General features: G+C 37.6%; 1 long non-coding RNA gene across 1 annotated transcript; it reads left to right on the forward strand.

Moving 5' to 3' along the window:
- The first annotated feature begins 16,985 nt into the window (after positions 1-16,985).
- LOC121062609 lies at positions 16,986-19,388 on the forward strand. The gene is made up of 3 exons (XR_005815644.1): positions 16,986-17,063; positions 17,196-17,895; positions 17,990-19,388. It is a non-coding gene; the product is annotated as an uncharacterized LOC121062609 (long non-coding RNA).
- Positions 19,389-20,990: the final 1,602 nt, after the last annotated feature.

Consider the following 20,990-nt stretch of genomic DNA (forward strand, 5'->3'; position numbering starts at 1 on the left):
CAAAAATAAGGTGCAGAAATAATTCTAATGTATTCATAAATTGGAAGGTGAGATAGTGTAAATACTACCCTACATTCAGGACACAGGTAAAAAACATATTCTTCATAGATAATAAAAAACACTAGGAATTCTTTATCTAAACAGAAGACAGAGACCAAGCCATACAGAAAGGCCTCCTTCGGCATTGGTTTGGGATTGAGAATCATAGAAACAAAATGGTTCAAAAAAAACATAAAAGAACCTTGGTTCCTTGGCTATATTTTTTATGCTCATGTACTTATAGCAAACCAAAGAAAATAAACTTTTTGTAAATTCTGGTAAGCAGCAAGATATTTAGATGCTATACACTTGGACATGAAATGTCTATTTCTTCTAATAAATAATTTCCTTTTTTCCTTTCTCACTCTCTTTCTCTCCTTCTTTCATTCTTTCCTTCTTTCCTTTCTTCTTTCCTTCTTTTCTTCTTTCCTTCTTTCTTGTGGGAATATGATGGGAATATAAAGAACTGTTTCATTTTTTAAGAATATTTTATACCTACAACTACAGATATGACCATGACCATCTTTATGTTGCTACTCATATAAGGAGAAAAGATATATATATATATATTCATATTGACCTCATACAATTTTGTCAGTATAGTTATCAAACCAAAACAATGTGGGTATGTAAAATATTTAACACAGAGCACTTTTAATAAAAACAAAAAATAGTTCTATAATAGGTACATAACTGAGCATCCTAATTGCTGGACTATATGAGAGTATATGTTAAGGCTTTTTCATTCTCTTCTGCTGGAGCTTTTTTGTTTTTCATAAAACATTTAATTGCAATGGGAATATGAACTGAAACACCAGTCTCTCACTTTGCAGGCAAATATTGTAACACGTTAGAAGACATTTCAGTTCTCTCCTTGGCCAAAAATATCTGCTATTTCTTCCTCCATTTCACCTCCAATTTTATCTAATTAGCATTGAAATTCTTTTGGATCTATTTTCTGAAATAAATAAATAAATGTCTTTCAAGATTTCATTTTCTGAATAATTAAACTGTTTGGAAAATCTGACTAGAGTTTTAAAATAGCTTAGAATCAAACAAAACAGTACTTTTATGTCAAATTTTAAAATTACTTAATTCTGCTTGTGACAACTCACTTTTGCTACTTATATTATCTGAAGTGCTGCATCGAAAAATTTAACAGCTGTTCCTGAAGATGAAAAGAACCAAAATAACCGTGAGTTCATTTTTGAAGTGCTCCTCCTACAAGTCTATATAGTTAAATAGTCAAAACAGACTATTTAGCTATATAAGTGTTGGAGGGGTGGGGGGGAACCTGCAAAAGCAGTGAACAGATGGTTTTCAAAGTATGTAATACATGGTGAAATTATTTTCTTCATTTTTACTGTCTGCTAATTTTTGCTGGTTATACTACACCTTTGCCAAACGACAAGACTAATAGCAAGCAACTTAAGACATTCCAAGGCCAAAGTGCTAAGAACAGGTTGCCTTCATTTTCTTTATCATTCATTATTCAAGTGGCTGCTTGTAATATTTAAATGGTTCAGTCAAGTCATAGCATTCACTGCAGAAACTCATTAGTGCTCATTATTCTGTGACCGCTACCCTACCATGCAGGGCAAGGTACCAAGGAGGATGGGTTAAGTGACAGAGACAGCAAAAAATAGGAGCAAACTCTTTAATGCTCAAAGAAAAATGCTCCTTTCTTTCTATCAACATAGGTCTTCTGCTACTAGAAGCATCTAAGGGTCTTCCCAGGAGATAAATACTTAAATAATTTGGAAATTTTCTCTGTTTTTGGAGTCCACAGCTGGAAAAAAGAAAGATTTGGTCTGCAGTAGCAGTGTCTGGATGAGTGCTTCTATTGATAACTGTCCATCACAGAGTTCTGTGATGTTCATTTTGTGATATTTGTTCACATTTCCAGTCTTTCTGAGCTCTAAGAAGACAAATAAAAAAACCAAGCAACACCTGAACAGAATGCCTTGGTGGCATTTGTTTTCCTTTTACTCAGTACACCACTTCTCCTGTGAGAGAATATAAAGTTACTGAGCAAGTATTGACAATTCAGACTTCACTGCACCAGACAAATTTTTTATATGATTTTAAGCACTCACTGGACTTTTGGTTTTCTGCCCGACTCCCCCTGCCTTCTGAGTACGCATGGACTGGCAGAGTGGGGGCTGTCTCAGGCATGCTGCTGATGGTTACAGCTAGGTACAGAGATAATCACAGTTACTGTATGGCACCTGGCACCTTTCCTTTAGCCTCTAATTACAGTTTGGCACTTAAACTTGCAAATATTGATTGGTGAAACATTTTATGATAATCATGTGGAAACGTTTAGCTGCTCACTCCTTAATGATGTTACTGGAATAATTTTGTAGCTCATTTGGCCATCCTTTCATCTTGGCACTTAGATGCTTCACCTTCATACAAACAAGCACATGTTCCACAGAGGACTTCACGCCCAGGTTGACAGCCGCCAGCCTTTTATACAGGTGCCTACTGTTCTGCATGTTGATTGTTTTTGTTTTGTTTTGTTTTTTTCTGGCAAATGGAATAATTTAAGCATGTAAAAAGACAACTGTGTGCTTAAACATGTAGGTGTAGATAACTGGGCTCATATGCAGGCATAAAAAAAAGAAAAAATAAAAGAAATGAGGGTTCTGAATACACAGAGGAGGAAATAATAATAAAATATAAAAATAAAATGTAAATGCGTTATAATTTTGTAGTACTTCACTTTGACTTAGAATCACACATACCTTTTTTTTTTTTTTTTTTTTTTATCACCTGGGATAATTATATACAAAAGCTTACATCGGATTGGAGAGATTAACATACTTCAGTACAAAGTCTCTGTTACCTCTAGAATAGTCTCATTCACATTGACTTTGAATCCTTCCGAGGTGTTTAGAAGCTCACAACAACATATTGCAGAATTAACAATATTTCTTTGATATTTATACTCTGATAACCACAAGAGAGCACAATAATAAGAAAGAATCTATTGTGCTGGGAGCCCTAGCAACAGCCTCCAAATCTGAAAAAGGTTAATCCTCTGTTTCATCATATCCTGATGCCTTGCTGATAGTCCCCACTGAAAGTGTTCATGTACAGCCTTCTGCCATTTCAAAAAGACAAATTGTACCTGGCTTTGGGGGTGAGGAATGTTTCCTTAATTGAAATGACAAAAATAAAAAATAACGTAAAATTGGCTCAGGAAAAGTGAAAAGAATTCTACAGTGCAGAACTTTCATGTGTGTATGTGAAATAAAATTGGCTAGAATAATGCAAAGAACAATAAATATACCCAGCTACTGAGGGTAGCTGGAATTAAAGAAAGGTTTGAAGTTGTTCACATTAAATGATCTAAGCAAAGACTAGTGAACAGTGGATTTCAATGATATGTTAAAGAAGTAGGTGAACTCTCAGATAAATGCTTTATTCCAGTACTTTTATAATATGTTCTCATTTTCCCTGCTCTATTCTATATTACCAATAAAAAGATGATTTGCTCTTGTTGTTGTGCATTAAGCTAATGAGTGTCAGGAAACCATTTCTTGTGCTGCATGTTATTCAAATGTGAAATATGAGTTTTCTTTGCAGTTTTGTTTTAGTATTAAGCACTTACAGAAGACTTCTTGGCTGCTGAGATCCAGGATCACAGCTGCGTAATGACTGTAAAAACGTGAATTCACTGAAGCTATGGAAGCTGCACAGATTCCACCCCCCCCCCCCCCCCATCTTTCTCTCTCAGGGGTACTTACATCCCTTTTTCAGGCATCTAATCCACCCTCTCCTCTTAACTACAGAAAACAATTGTAGGGAAATTCAGGCCATCAAATTACAATTCTTGCTTTGAATGAAGCCTCTTCTCATTAGCTTGGGAGGGAGGCTGAAACACTGGATATTTGCAGTAAAATGTTTGTTGACAGTGTATACTTTAAATCAGTGAAGGTATTAATGCTTCAATCTGAAAAGTTGTAAGAACAATATGTAAGAGATGCATTTTTATATTATTGACTTTGCATCCTACCAACAGTGCGGAGAAGAGTCAGTAGTCAACATCCACCTTCCTAGCATGTGAGCTGCAAAACCTCATCCTCAGAGACCTCTGGCTTCTGCTCCAAATGGGATTTTTGCCAAGGGAGCCCGACAACCTAAGCTTTTTTGCATCCTCATCCTTCAGTTCACTGCTGAATGACAAAACAAGCAGCTCAAAGAATTCACCTTGCCAAACAAAGACACATACGCATTTCCTTGCCATGGTGGAAAAGACATGAAGTTTTCCCATCTGTGTCTGCACAAGTAGTAAACAACAGGCTCTGGCATCTGGTATGCCTGCCCTGACTTTGGTGGCCTGGAAACAAGCAGAGAAAAGGCAAAGCATGCCAACGTAGACTGCAGGTTCACACCTGCTCTAATAGTTTCACAACAATTTCAGCAACGAGAACTAGGGAAGATGCGCAAATATATTTCTAAGGTGTTTTGATTGCTCTTTAAACTTTAGAAATTGTAAACATCTCTCATTAAATGATCCATATGCAGTAAATATTTAGCATTGTGCAAACACAGATAGCTTCTTGTATGTCCAGTGAAACCGCCTGTTGCCATTTAGATGAATATGCAGATGCTTTTCTGTAGAGCATGAAGCAAAACTAAAAACCTTGATGTTGTGTTTTAACCAGCACACAGCTAACCACCACACAGCTGTTCTCTCATTTCTGCACCACCCACAGTGGGATGGGGGAGAGAATTTGGGGGAAAAAAAAGGTAACAACTTGTGGGCTGAGATAAAAGACTGTTTAAGAGGACAGAAAACAAATGGAAAATGATGATGATAACGATGATGAAAGAATATACAATGCAAGTGATGCACAACACAATTGCTCACCACCCGCTGACCAATGCCCAGCCAGACCCCGAGCAGATTGTAGTCCCCCTGGTTAACTCCCCAAGTTTTATTGTTAAGCATGGTGCCACATGGTATGGGATATCTCTTTGGCTAGTTTGGGCCAGCTGTCCTGGCTGTGTCTCTTCACAACTCCTGGTGGACCCCCATCCTCCAGATGGCAGGACGGCACAAGGAGGTGAAATGTCCTTGGCTTTTTTTTATACATTGACCACCACTAATTAAAACATTGGTGTGTTACCAGAATTATTCTCATCCTAAATCCAAAACACAGAATCATATCAGCTACTAGGAAGAAAATTAAGTCTATCCCAGCTAAAACTAGGATACTTGATCATAATGGAGTCTCTTTTTTTTTTTTTTTTTTTTGTTATTTGTATAAACAGTACCTTTTGAACTCAGTGAACTAGAGCTGATCTTTCTTTCAAGCAAATCTGTTTCCTTAAGAAAAATAAAGTGCTGTGGAACTTGCAGTATATAGAATTATTTCCCTCATTCACTACAAATCAAAGTATACTTTCAAATTTGGAATTGAGACATACCATAATTGTAAGCATTGCAATCAGTTCCAAAGGGAACTAACAAGAGCAAAATAGACTTTGGAGATATCTTCATTAGAACTTTTTCTTTTACCAGAATTGGAAAAACCATCTGTTCAAGCAGCAAATGAAAAAAAAAATAAAGCAAGGGAAAAAAAATATTTTTTTGAATTTTAACAGCGGAGACTTAATGTTTTGTTTCAGGTATTTAAAACTGAGTTCTCTCTCAGAAACATCTAAGATCCTGTACATGGTTTGATGCTAGACCCTTTCTAGACAAGATTAATGTCAGTGAAATCTTTTTTTTATTTATTTTTTTTTTGGTGTGTGTGTCACTGATATGCTGTGAAGAATACATGGGAATAATAATGTCTTTGACTTGACTTGTTATCTTGCACATCAATAGGCTAATGCTGATGTGAATGTGACACACAATGAAGAAATCTTGCCTGTCCTTAGCTCTATTGCTTCTAGTCTAAATAAACACCTGAATTCCCCATTAATTCTATTGGATGTATCTGGAGTTATGCACCAGATCTGGGGTTGTCTTCCATGTCAGCTGATAATAGAAGGGTCCCAACTTGCAGTTTTGGAGGAGATGCCCAACTTTTCCAACAAGGGAGGGTAGTGGGAACAAAAATGACCCTGAAACAATTGGCATGGAAGTATGAAAGGACAATCAGTAAACTAAGATGTAATATATTTTCTTTAAGATCTTCTAACCTAATTATGCTCATGGATTTTTCCAACGTTTTTTCCTAGGTACATCTCCCAACACATTGATTTTCTATACATCTTAGATAACAATTTCTTCTTTTTTTTTTTTTTTTTCTTTTTTTTTTCTTCACTTAAATATAATTTCTTTCTTGCTTGCTTGTGCCCTGCAGTACAGCCTCCTTGGGCAGAATACCTATGGCAGAGCATTATCGGTGCAAGTTTTATTCTTCCATACTGTACAAGGAACAAACACAGTGAAACCTTTTGAGTTGTAGAGATACTTGAGCTAATTTTAATCTAGTTTGATACTGCCTGAGTAAATATCTCCTTTCGGGTCCTTATGGGTCCCATATTCTGCCCTTAGCCCCTTGTCACCTTAGCTTCACTATTGTCAAGACCCAAGCTGGCAAATTTTAAAAAGTCTCCATGAGCTGCAATTAATCACCTAAGTTCTGGCATAGACATAACCTTAAAAGTAAGAAGGCTGTCTGTATCCATTCAGTACTTAGTCTCTTCACAGACGAAGCTTAGTTTCTAGCTGCTGCACTTGTGATTTATGTGATGTGCCTGAAAACTGGAATGGGAGAAAGAAAATGAAATGCAGTTTTCCATTATTAAACATTTACCTACCATACTGCTTTGCTGTCAGTGGACAAGAAAGTCAGGTCTTGGTAAATAGCAAGTAGCATGGGAGCTTACCTAATCCATATAAGTGAAGCAATCAAACACTAAACTGATTTACTCTGTACACTGCAGTCTGAAATTAGGGTTGGTTTGTGTGCATATGAAGGGGTGACAGAGGCTGAAAACCTAAAGAAAGCAGGATGAGAGCTTTAGCCTGTTCATTGATAAAGTTCTTGTTCTGCATCTTCAGGTTTTCATTCATTGCTGTCCTTTGGCATATTGAAACATGCAAACTGTTGACTAAATTTTGAGGTTAAAGATTTTTATGCTGAATATTTAAATGTTATGTCTTTAGTAGATGAATAGACTAAAGATGCAACATTCAAATATTCCACTTAAAAATTAATAGAGCCCTGGGGAGCCTTGTAAATAGTAATCAGATGGAGGTTACAGATCAAGGCTTCTCATATCATGAAACAAAAAAAAAGTTTTTTAAGTTCCACACACAAATAAAAATATATTTTAAAGTAAATATTTACAGCATATTTTATGTATCGTACCATTCACTTTCAGAAGAAATTTTTACCTATGTCTCTTCCAAATTTTTACAGGTTTTAGTAATCCAAAATCTAACATGTTGCCACACTGAAAAATCTTATGTGATACAATTGATACCACATTCTTTCTCCTTCTAGGATTTCTAATCACTGTATGCAATGTGATTTAGGTATGTGATTTTAGGTAATGTGATTTAGTTTTATACATGTGTACTGGGTCTGGCTGGGATGGAGTTAACTTTCTTCTTGGCAGCCTGTATGGATGGGCCTGTATTTTGGAACTGTGACCAAAATAATGTTGATAACACACTATGCTTGGAAGGGGGCACAGCCAGGACAGCTGAATCCAAGCTGACCAAAGATATCCCATGCCAAATAACATTATGCTCAATAGTAAAAACAATGTGGGAGTGAGGGGAAGAGGTAGTTCTTGCAAAGCACTACTGCTCAGAGACTTGATGGTCATTTGTATGCTGCTAGAAGGTGGTGAGTGGTTGTCTTTGCATCACTTTCTTTTCTTTTTCTCTTTTCGTATCTTATTAGACTGTCCTTATCTCACCCTGTAAGTTCTTTTCACTTTTGTACTTCAGATCTTCTCCCCCATCCCTCTGGGGAGGTGTGAGTGAACAGCTGATGAGTGCTTAGTTGCTGGCCAGGGTCAACCTGCTACAACATGTCTGTTCCTTGCTTTGGAGAAGTAAAAAAATAGGAGACAAAAGCCTAAATTTAAATCCAGCATTTTGACTGTTAACAGTATCCTGCTTGTTGTGGTATTATATGTCAGCATAATTGCCAAGAGTAAATAACAAGCACATTTAGAAATAAAGGGTTTCTAGTTTTCTTCTAAACCAAAATGGTAAAATTGTACAGTCATAGTGGAACACCAAATAAAAATAGTGAATTTTTATTACAGTTTTAAAACCAACAACCAGTACTACGTTATATTAATCGGTCATTTTATGAGAGCATTCATTATATGAAGACTATGTGTACACATCAACTTTACCCACAGCTTCCATTTATATTCCATATAGTGTCACCAAAATAATGAACCCCACACACCCCAACCTACACCTTTGGTGCCTTTTACTCCCTTGGCAGTTTTCAGATTGTACATCTTCTCAGAGGGATCCCTTCCCTTAAATTGGACAAAGTTGACTATCATATACCAATGAACCCAAGACCGACCCTTTGCCAGAGGCAGAGAGCAAGGACAGCTGCAAGTCCTTTTTTGAGAGTACATCTCTTCACATTATTCCAGGCATTGGCAATGTTATTGCAGGCATGAAGAACAGTCAACAAATACACCAACAATAAATACACCAACCAGTCTCCATATATCTTGCTGTTTTTAGATTTTCTTCTTTCAGCTTAAACTTCTCCTCCCACAGCTTTCATGAGAAAAGGGCAAACCTCAGAACAGTCTGATAAATACTCATGTATTTGTAGTGTCATTCTCATCTGAATGAGGACTCCCCAGTGCCTGGAGGTCTAAAAATATAAAAGTATATTTACCTCCCCACAGAGTTATACAACACCAAGAAAATTCACAGCACTAAAAACGCAATCTAAATCAAAGACTTTTCACACTTTTTAAAATTTCTGAATTAGTTGATTTGAAATATCATGAAAAAATTGAGAATAATTATTTTTATTTTATCCAAACCAGTTGAGCATCCCTAATTTATACAACAGTTGATGAAGCTGATGGGGAAAGGACAGCTGGGTTGATTATTTTGCTTCATTCATAATGCAGTTTTCTTTCCCTCCCGACATGTGAAACATCTCAGTGATTTTATGTTCTCCCTCCCTTACTCTAAAAGTATGAATAAAAATATCTTCCTCCTGGCTGAGCAGACAGTTAATTTTAAATTAAACATCTGTGTCCAGGCACAATGCACATATATCTCTGTTGCATAGCAAATGACTTGTAACTGGAATTACTAACATTTGGGTTTTTGACCTCCAAACAGTTAATCAACATTTGTCTTAGCTGACTAGTGTGAGACCAGTACCTCTAGTGATAATGCAAAAGGGTTTGGCAGTTTGAGTCCTCTTCTCAGTACACAAAGGTGGCAATGCTGACCACTGTGTAAATGAGCTGGCAGCTTTGTTGGAGGTTACAGCAGAGGGGCAGCTTGGAAAATGTGGGGTAAATAAGTGTAGGTTTTACTTTCACAGTGGACAGAGTATTTAATTTCCTGGATCAGTAATTACAGACAAAGTTTTAAAAAATGAAAGCTAAAATGCTATTTAGTAACTCAAGCAGAATAGGACTTTGAGTATGGAATCCAAACCATGGTAATAAAAAAAAGCACACTAAAGCATGGTGGGATCCACTGTACTATGTGTAGGTATGTAACAGGGACTGAAATCTCGGGCTCAGGAGAATGCAGCCTCCTGAAGTGGTGCAGTTCTCTTGGAGTAGCAGAGAAAGAAGTACCTCTGAAGGTTTCATGCAGGCATCAAAGGACTGGAAGAGGCTGCATCACCAGACTGCATGCTGGGGACAAGTTAGATATCTGAGTTGGACAGACAGGTTCCTAACCCATTTTTTTCTTCCTGCTACTCTGTAGTAATCATTCCTGCAATTATTTTCACTAAGTTGCTCAAGAGGCCAGTGGATCAAGTATGCCATCCACCCTTCTTCATGCCATGCGCAAGTTAAGTTTACCTTTAATTCACTGTGTTTAGTGTGGAGTTTTACAATGACTGGGCACTAAACAGTACTTAGCCATGCAGAACAGCAAATCACAAGAACAATGAATCACTGTTTATGTAAACCACACAATCTAGCTCTGTGCTAAGAATAATTCAATCTGCCTATAAAAAGGATTGTCCGCAAATAGCTTCTGCCCTCTAAAATGTTTTTACTTGGCTGGAGTTCTCCAAGGACTGGTTCTTTCCTTTTGACTCTTGAAAGCTCAATGATGAGAGAAAGGTCAAAAGTACTAGTATTTTTCCAAATGATGAGAAAGGCTTTGTTGTGCTTTGTGTGTTTGTTTGTTTTTAGTTATTGTATGTATGTATGTTTTTAGTTATTCATTTACATCCTTTTTTCAAAGAATTCTCCAAAACACCCTATTTTAGAGGAACATGTTAATGCATATGGTTACTCTATTACCTCATTTCTATGTTTTGAAGGTATCACTTTCATTCTGTTGCAAAAGAATGAATGGTACTGGCTTTTACTTTTAAAACCTGGTTTTTCATTAATTGTCATTAATTGTCATTAATAGTTAATTTCATTAATTGTCCCTTCTTTCCTTCCTTTTCCTCAATGCTTAAATTGAATTTTCTGTGTTTCATTTTTTGCCCACTGCCTCTTGCGTTGTCACTGAGCACCGCTGAGAAGAGCCTGGTTCTGTCTTCATTTCTCCCTCAAGGGGTATTTATATATCTGGATAAGGTTCCCCTGAGCCCTCTTGTCTCCAAGGTGAAGAGTCCCAGCTTTCTCAGCCTCTGCTTGTATCAAAGAAGCTCCAATCCCTTAACTATCTTTGTGGCCCTTCACTGGATTACCACCAGTATGTCCATGTTTCTCCTGTACTGGGAAGCCCAGCAGTGGGCCCAGCAGTACAGGGGTGTCTCACTAGGTCCAAGCAGAGCAGAAGGATCACCTCCCTCAACCTTCTGCCAATGTTCTGCCTAATGCATGCCCAGGAAGTTTTTGGCCTTTGCTGCAAGGGTGCATTGCTGGCTAATGGCCAACTTAACCACCAGGACCTTCAAGGACTTTTCTGTCAAGCTGCTTTCCACCTTGTCCGCAACACGCCCCCCCCCCCCCCCCCCCCCCCCCCCCCCGGTTTGTGCCAGTACATGATTTTATTCCTCTCCAGGTGGAGGGCTTGGCTTTTCACTTTGTTGAACTTCACAAGATTTCAGTTGACCCATTTCTCAAGCCTCTCAAGGCTGGTGTCAACATGAACGCAGTTCTATAGCTTGCTTTTCAGGTCGCTTTAATATGTAAAGAAGCAAGTTCATGAACTCAGATTAAGAAAAAAGTATCTAACCATATCCATTACAAAGACCAAAACTAAATTCATGTTTGAATTAGAACGTCTCTTTTGGAGAAATATTCAAACATAATTACCATTCTCCAGTTATAAGGTGGAAGCAAACAAAAATCTTTCCTCCTAGGCTATAACCCTTGACATCTGTGTGCAAACTCCAATCTAATTTTTTGCTAAGAAAGTATCTAGCTTTGACTTACAGTTAGCTGAATTTCATCTTTTAGAATGAAGTACTGTGTATTCTCAGACTGGAATTCCTCATACAGAAATTCTAGTCTATGGTCAATTTTATTTCTCTTTAAGTCCCGTAAAAAATTGGTGAGTTTCCTGTAGATATCATAATAAGGTGCACTTCTTTAGTCATTTCATGATTCTCAGGTGTCTCTGAGTTGTCTTCACACTCTCTCTTGAGCTATTGAAAGCAGAGCATAATACCATATCCTGACAGTAGTTCCACTGGTACTAAAATGTAGCAGTAAGATAGGTAGGATTTGATTGCCTAAGTGTAGGTGTCTAGGTGAAAATGTAGGTGTAGGTGAAAATTTAGATGCACTAGTGTATCTTTGCCTAGTTTCCAGCTGCCACTCCAGAAGGGTCTTCATCCCTTATAGGTCCTTTGCAATATCCACAGACCTGCTTCGATGTTTTGGGTACTGAACAGCATTTCATATGGCACTACACTCCCATTCAGGCAGATGAGTTTTACCCACAGTGTCCCTACATACAGTTCATCAGTTAACATATCCATCCACTCTGTCATGTTAATCTCTTGATCATAATATTGCATAAGAAATTATATCCATCTAAATATATATATATTTTTCCCTCCAGAATCATTTCTTCCTAGGCTAGCAGCTGTTATCCTGTTTGTCCTGCTGTCTTATTCTTTTTTTTGGCTTTGGTTGTGCACTTCAGTTGGTGCTGAAATTTCCAGTTTACCAAGCAAATTAGAATACCTCCAAACCATATTCTCATTATGGTTCCAATTCTCTCTGTCTTTGAATATCAAAGCTGTATAATAATACAAGAGAATTGTTTTTATGTTGTCTTCCAAGAGCTAGAAAAATCTCATTAAAAAAAAAAGTCCCTTGAAAGTGATTTACCCTTTATGATTATAGGTAGAAACATACCAATCAACCTTCTAATGAAAGACATGTTTCTTTCATATCATTCAGTCTTCTAAATGATTTAGTGCAGTATATCATTCCAGATGCCTCACAGAAATCTAAATATATCAACACCTTGTGTAATCTCAGTCTATTTTATTTTCTGTTCTGTAGTTAGAAGAATTATAGAGCTCCCTGTTTACTGTACATTTTGTCCTTTGGCTTTGATTTTGTATGTACTTAAAGAAAGGTACATCAACATTACGATTGTCAGACTGATGTAGTCATACAAATGCAAGAGATTTATTTAAATGAAAGGAAAAGTGGATTTTATCCTTGCTGATGCTAATGGACCAGTACATCTTCATGAATCATAAAAGAACAAAGTGTCCTTGTCTATATAAACATTTAGCTAAAGTCTAGGATGGCACTCTGAGGGTAGCTTGAGGACAAGGAGAAAATGGTGACTGAAGGAGAATGAGCAACCAAAGACAGTTCTAGCTGCAGATCCAATTGTTTACTGTCTCAGAGCAGGAAGTGTTAGGACATTTCAGAAACTGTACGAAACTCCACAAAAGATAACTGTGTTTGAGACCAAGCTTCTCCTAGTTTCTGCTAGGAGAAGGTGAGGAAGGAGTATCTGTTTCTGCTAAGCAGGGATGACTTCTGATTCCTGCAGGCTCAGTAATAGCACATAATATTTCTGGACTGAGAGACTATTTGCCTGCCTGCTCCTGGTGTGCTCTCTGCAGAATGGTGGGGACACAGCAGTGGAAGGGAATTTGGGCATATTGTCAAGTGGGACTTTGTGCTCCACTCATGTGGGAGATGGTTTATCACTATCTTATTCAAATCCCTCCCAGCTATTTCATTTCTACAAAATATTTAACATTAAATTCTTATATTCATTTTAATATTGCTAGGTCATCATCAATACTCCTCAAAGGTGTCATTCCCTTGCAGGTTAGTGCAGAAATTCCTGAACTGCAAGAAAACAAACAAGCCAAAACCCAAACAGACAAAACAACAACAACAACAACAACAAATGTTAAACCACAAACCATTATAAGCAGAAGCAATATTTGTTTTATATACAACCAGAATACTCATTGCAGGTCTCATTTTCAGAAATGTAAGGTGCTATATCTTTGCCTAACTAAAAAGGACTATCTAGATGCACCAAAGCAGGCACCTAAAACTGAAGAGTAACCAAGATTACTGTGCTGGAGCTATAAGCACATTTATGTGATAATTATTTTTATCCTAAATTTTATGTTTAAAATTTGATGGTAAAATAAAATTTAAAGGTAATTTTACGTACAAATATATACCCATTCTTGTCCACATATCCATTCAAATGTATCTGTTTCCACATAGGTAATATGGAACATTTTATTGCATTTCTTCCATTTATTTAAGTTATTCAGAAATTAAACAATACTGTTATTTTACCCTGTTTTCTGGGTACACTATCGTCTGGCAGGAGCAGGGAAAGGATCTCTTACAGGATCCCATAGGACAACATAAGCTACAGTTCTGCTAGGTGAGGGAAGCATGAAGAGGACAGATCCTACAACAGCATCCAGCTGTGTTTTTCCCCCTCAATGTTAAAATTGTGGTGGTTCTTATTGTCAATCTATTACTTTTAAAATGTTTCCAGAATAACTTATTCAGCTAAGTAGGTGTTTTTCTTTAGTCCTACTGTACAATCAGCCTGCATGAGTAACTGTCTAAGAATGTTTACAGGACATTTAATCAGCAGGAGATACTTACATTTACGAAGGTAATAGGAAATCCCCTGTGGCTTTGTACCTAATTTAGTCATCTTTAAAGCTTAGCATATTTACTGTTGCAGCTGGGGACTGATACTGTCAAAAGATACTCAGCATAGAATGAAAATCCAGCACCTCATCTGTCTAAAGTGATTCTCCAGGTTTCAGAAAGGTCTAACTATTCGGCTAGATCAGGGAATTAGGGTCCTTGTGCTCTGAATATTTTAAATATAAATTCATCCACGAAGAAAAAAAGATTCCAGAGATCTTGAAGAAGATTTTTCTTTATGGATGGGGAGTAATGAAAAAAGTGGGCTTTTATACCTAATTATTCAAAAGGAAACCTACATTCTCAATACACCGGAAAATAATTTTCCCCCAAACTTAAGAAACAAGCATCACATTTGAAAAAAAATATATTTAAAAGCTCCCTTTGCTATATCTTCCAAATCAGAGCTGTCACAGTCAGTTGCCACCCATCAGTACCATGTACTCTCACTCTTCTATCTCATGTGCTGAAATTCTTCTTATTCCATCTTTATAGAGGTGAGTAATGTGTACTTGAAAACATTAATCAATTTGAAAAATTTGAAAAATTTTATATTCTCTGGGACTTGCCAGAATATTTTGCCTATTTACTTTCTTATAACTCATGCTGGAATTAGTTCTTTTTGGGGAAAATGAGAGTTAAAATGTTCTCAAATGTTGATTAAAATGTGAGATATCCTATCACAGTTTGTGAGGAATTAATAAAGATGCTGCAGCAATATGTAGTGCCACAGGAACTGATGCGATTCAGCAAAGCACAGTCTGAATTGTATCATTCCTGACATTTAAGCAGATTTTGTATTATTGTTCTTTTAATTTTTGCACTACTAAGCCCAGATGTTTTATACTGAACATTTCCCTGGATGCTCTGGGGCAGCAAGGTAGCTTTCATTGCTAATTTTGCTTGCAGGCAGATTCCATCTCTGATGGCACACCACATTTTGTGTGACAGAATGAAGAAGAGACCAGATTGTCTGGCAAAACTAGGAAATGGAGAAAATTTGGATTGTAGTACCTATTTTATCAACATAACAAACAAACAAACAAACAAACAAACAAAAAAAAAACCAGCAAAGTACCTAAGTACATGCTCCAGGACTGCTGCTGTCAGAGAACTTTGACTTCTGAGAAACTTAATGGTAAGTATTCCCTTAAGTCTGTGCTGGATAAAACTACCTGTGCCTATCAGTAATGGCAAAGGAGGAAAAGAAAGAGCAGGTGAAGAAACAACATAGTGAAGCTGTTCATGAATTAAAACTGAAATTGCAGGATTATTTAAGTTTTAAAAGGCCATGTAATATTTTCCATACATATCTGAGAAAAGAAATATTCATGACTAAGAATTACAAAATGGATGACCAGGAAAAATATAAGATGATCTGCATTACACAGGGATATGGGGTTCAGCTCCTGAATGTATCTTAACCTAATTTCATCACACACACACACATGCAAAAGCAGAAGCTCTGAAAAGTCAGCCAACAAAGCCACTGATCAGAAAAACAGCTCCGACATATGGCATCTCCATTTCCAGAAAGGACTAGAAAGTTATCCATTGTAAATTAACTCCCTCACAGATGTCTCAAAAGGAACAGCTTTAATGATCATGATGGTTAAAAATAATTAATCCTTTTTACAAGCTCCTGGCTTCTGGATCTAAGCCTCCTTTCACATGCCTTGGCCCTGAGGCTGGCTTCTAACCAAGGTCTGGCCAAAATTCAGAGCATCTTAACAGCTGGTCTGCATGATGCCATTGCAGAGGGCAGAATTGTTTCACATAACTTTATACATCTGCAATGTGCAGAACATTCACATAGATTAGTTAAATTCTACTTGCCCCAAGACTTCAATGGCTCATCCACCCCACGCAGGTTGCTATACTGTATGTTACATTTTGTGGTCCTACTGCTGTACTATAGGCATCTGCATCACAAGGGCTGCTATGGTGGGCACGAGCTGATGTTCCCCTCCATGTGCCTGGTCCCTGAGCAGCACTGGCAGCACCATGCTGCCCTGGTTATCCAGCCCCTGCTGCAGCCTGGGCAAGAGACGCTCAAGCCTGTCTGCAACCCCCCCTGTACACCTGGCTCTAGAAAGGCTGCCGTGAGCTGAGCCATGGCAGCAGCTGCAGCAGAGTCAAGGTTGCTTCTTACTTACACAGGGGAAGCAATTAGGGATGAGGTTGTTAGTTCTCCTTTAAAGATGTGAATGGTGTTTCTTACAAAGCATATACAATCCTATTTACTTGGATGTACAGGAAGAGTGCAGCAGAGCGTAGACAAGAAACACTAAAAGTCACCCTCCAGCCGGCTTTTCATTATGTAATGCTGCAGTGGTTGTGCAGTAAGGATGGCTGAGTGATCTTAGAGGCAAAAAACAGCTGTGAAGAACAAAACACCAGCACAATCTTCTGAGGGTTGGCTTTCAGTGCTCCCTCTGTTCGTATTTCTTCTCTTATAAATAATCTATGATTAATCAGTGTTTGACAGGGCTTATTGCTAGAGGTGAACATAAGGCCACAGAGGCAGGGAAGGAGTTAACTGCTGCTCTGCTACTGCGCTTGGCTGCGGGTTTCCTAGCCCAGGGTTTTCTTGCATATATTTAACTGATGTGATAAGACACACCTGTCAAACCTTTGAAAGGTGACTGGTGGCTTTGTGTACCTTTCTGGAAAGGCAGCAATTTAGAGTGATGAGCTCTGAGAAAAGGAGTTCTTTCAAGGTCTCCAACTGTGCATGCAAAAGGAGTTAGGTACCCCCTTTGAATCACTTCGAAAATAAACATTAATAATATTAGAGCTGTGATTTAATCAGTGAATGGCTGATTTCTAGGCACTGTGTAGGTTTGCTTACCTCTGAGCTGCTGTTTTTTTCCTCTTTCCAGGATGTTCCTCTGTAAAATGAGCGTTCTCTGACTTACTTACCTCTGCTTGTACTATGTTATCCTGCCTGAGTGCACAGAGAACCATGCTGTGTAAACTCCCAGGGTATAAAATAGCACCAGAAATGAGATTCCAGTCAGTGCAAATATTTTACAGATAGTGGCTGTAGCTATGGCTGAAACCAAGTGAAATTGTTGTCCTGCCTGGAATTATGAAGGTTGGGAGAGTTGACTTTTCCTAGGGTTAATATAGGGGTGAAGGACAAGATCTGGATGTGATCGTAAAGCAGATAAAAAAAATTTGTATTAAAATAGCACTATTATTAAATGTATATCAATTTGCAAAGAAGGGAGCACTGCATGCAGTGTTTTACCTTACGTTAGTATCTGCTTGCCATTAGATATGATTCATGTCTTCTCTGGGACAAAAGAATAACAGTTGATATGTTGACCAGAGTGCCTTCGTACTCATCTAGATGTGCCCACCAAGAGACAGACAACCTATGGTGCTATCTCAGAGATAACAATGGCACTCAACAACTGGACAGAAGCTTTATAACAACCGGCAGCCAAGAGAGCAGAGAATATGTAAGCGGTGTGACTGGAGTTTCAAACTAAAGACTGAGGTCTCCAGATGCTCTACCAGAGGAACGATTGTTTAGTGCAGGGAGTGACTGAATCCTGGGGGTTTTGAGCCAGCCAAGTGAGTAATGCTGCAAGCATGGATGTGTGTACATTTTTTTTTTCCCTTACTTAAAGGCAAAGGGACACTTGAAATGAATACTTTGTTTTTAAAGGTTTTTGCAGACCTGGCTTGTGTCCTGGCTATACAAGATTTCAGGCTGCTCTGCAGCTGCTGAAGGAGTTGCTGTGAGACCTAAAGGAGCACACAGAAGAATCCTTGTTTAGGAGGAGTCTGGGTTGAACGACAAACAGGCATGCCCTGGGAAATATCGAGAAGTGACCGTGCTCCACAGACATGGTGACAAACTGAAACGTTTTGTTTCCACTTCTCAAAATAAAGTGTCTTTTAACAGTCCCCAGATGACTCTAAAAGTTACAGGAAGTTTCTAGAAGCTTTAATTCTATTCTGGAGTGGAAAAAAAACAACAAAACTTTGAATTAATGGGAACGAACCTATTTCACCCCATCCTTCATCACTGAGGTATAGTTCTGCATGGGCACCTTGGGTGACCATCTTTCACTTTCCTGAAGAGAGGCTTGTAATACAGGCCTTGAGGAGGCTTGCAAACCAGGAAAGATACAATCTGTTAATCACTGTTGCCTAGTTCCATTCTTGTGCCATGTTAGATCCAAACAGTGAGTTGTCAGAAGGGTAAGAATCAATTTTAAGCACTAAAATACATCAAACTCTGTAGTCCCCTAAATTGTTCCAATACAGATGAACTTTTTTTTTTTTTTTTTTAAAGCAGCTGTCAAGTGCTCCGCAAGGAAGATAAATCTAGTTTTCTGTGTGTTTTGATCAGTACATCTGCAAGACTAGCATCTGCTGTCACATTTTTGTACTTGAATGGTATTTTTCAGTCAGGTCACAGGATTATTTTTAAATAGAAAATGATAGTTCAAATTACATGATAACCAAGGGAAATACATATAAAAATTGACACTTTTTCATATTTTGTTTATATTTTGAAAAGTGAGAAGGGGGAAGAAATCTTATGTTTGTATTACAAACTTCTTAACTACATGTTATGGCAGGCATGCCCTCCCCCAGGTTTTCACATAGCTTTTAATATTTTTGTTGTTAAGAAAATCTTTACCAAGTATGACCATTTAGGAGCCGTCTGGAACAAATTGCAACTGCAGTAAAAAGAAATCTGAAAATAGATGTTTTCTGAGTAAAACTACTCAGGGCACAGGAAAGAGGGAAAGACACAAAGTCACAGTTGTGCTCTGCCATTTGAGACTACATCCAGCTCGGACTGTTTGCAACGTGCATGGCTGAACACAAAAACAAGAGGAATTGCACATCAACCTTACTGAGCAAACATCAGGCTCCAAGTCAAAGTTAGTTTCTAGGCTCCCTCTACAGTCAATGGAGAAAAATAGTTACCTCTGGAGGGCAGGTTCCTCTGCTTTTCTTGGTCATGTACTTCACAGGTTTCCAGATGACTGGATATGAATTTGTGAACAATGAAGTGAATGGTCTGTGTATTTGAGTACTTAATAAATGTAGGAGCATGAAAATGACCATCCTTGCTTATGCTTTTTCCACTTAGCAATTATTCATATTTATTGATATAAAATATATATATATATATATTTAGGTATCTGTGAAAATGTCTATTTCCTATGATAAAATGAGACCTTTGGCTGGTTTCAGCAACATATGTTTTTTAAGTAGGGAAACTTTTTCTTTTTTTTTTTTTTTTTTTTTTTCCCTTATGTATTAATTCTAAGGTCTAATAAAGGTTCATATATAGCTTCTGAATTACTTCATTTTAAAAACATTGCATGAAACTAAGTTCCTGGTCATTTCTGACATCAACAGGTCTATCATTTGAGAATTTGTCCTCATCAATTGTCACTAGTATGGGACAACTTGCATCCTTTATGGTGCTATATTCTCCACTGTGGTAACTGTCATATATCAAGACTATATCAGGCTTCTGTAAATTTGATTTATCATAACCCTCTGTAGATTTATCAAGTCTGATTTAGTCACTTTCAATCTAGGCTGTGACCTTAGATCTGTTGAATGATGAGTTTGTTTGTTTGTTTGTTTGTTTGTTTTTGTTTAAAGGGACACCATTAAAATCATTCTTTCAACTTGTTAAGGAGTACGTTGTAGAAGGAGATCTTCAAGGAGATCTATATTATACAATAGAGAAGAACATGTTGTTCCAGTGACAAATACAAAAGACGAATGATAGGATAACCTTTGTGATAAAGACTCTGCATGAATTTAAATAAGAACTAAAAAAAGAGAAGGGTCAGACAAAAGGCAATGAGATAAATTTTCTCATGTCAAAATGTGCAAAATTGATTCTCCTTTGGACATATAAACTATTAAGGATATTGCAAACGTTAGTTACTGCAGAAAGAGGGAGGGAGAGAGGCTCTTCCACATGGTGTTAAAGCCAAGGTGCAAACAGCTGTAAGTAAATCTTGAGGTATATTAAGTGTTCAAGGTGCTCAGCTCTGACAGCAGACCGATAAACGCTAACATAAAATGGGCCATATTAACAGTGATGGACAGTCTCAAAATCCATATTAATCATGTGTATTTGCTTAGTAACAGTTACAGTGCAGCAGATTTTTTTGTCTGATAACTCAGCACAGAACTAGTACTCTCGTAGTACACTTTTCTCAGCACTACATGCTGAACAGAATTTAATAAGTAATTGTGAAACAGAGCCTCATTTTCAGAGTGCACTGACTAATGCTCCATTGCATTGTCCCACCACAACTACTGTGATTTGATTAAAAAATATCATGCTACAGTGACTTTTGAAAACCTGCAGGTTTAAGCCACTCTGGTTTGTTCCATATGCTTGTTCTTAAATTAAATGAACAATAAAACCCCTCCATTATCAGGCTGGAAGTACTGATATATTTCTGTACTCAGCTTTGAAAACGCAATTTTTCTTAGCATTATGAACACTGGATCTCCACTTTATTGTTGGTGCCAAAATTTCTGACAGAGCAAAGACAGGAGTTGAGCTCATACATCAAGAACACTGCGGTTTACTGGTAGATCCTCCAACTGTAAAATATCCAAGAAAGCAGTAAGTCCTTTTCTTCTCCTGTTTAAATTTTTGCTTGTTTGTTTTTACC

This window comes from Cygnus olor, chromosome 1 (assembly GCF_009769625.2).
Source record: "Cygnus olor isolate bCygOlo1 chromosome 1, bCygOlo1.pri.v2, whole genome shotgun sequence".
NCBI lineage: Eukaryota > Metazoa > Chordata > Aves > Anseriformes > Anatidae > Cygnus > Cygnus olor.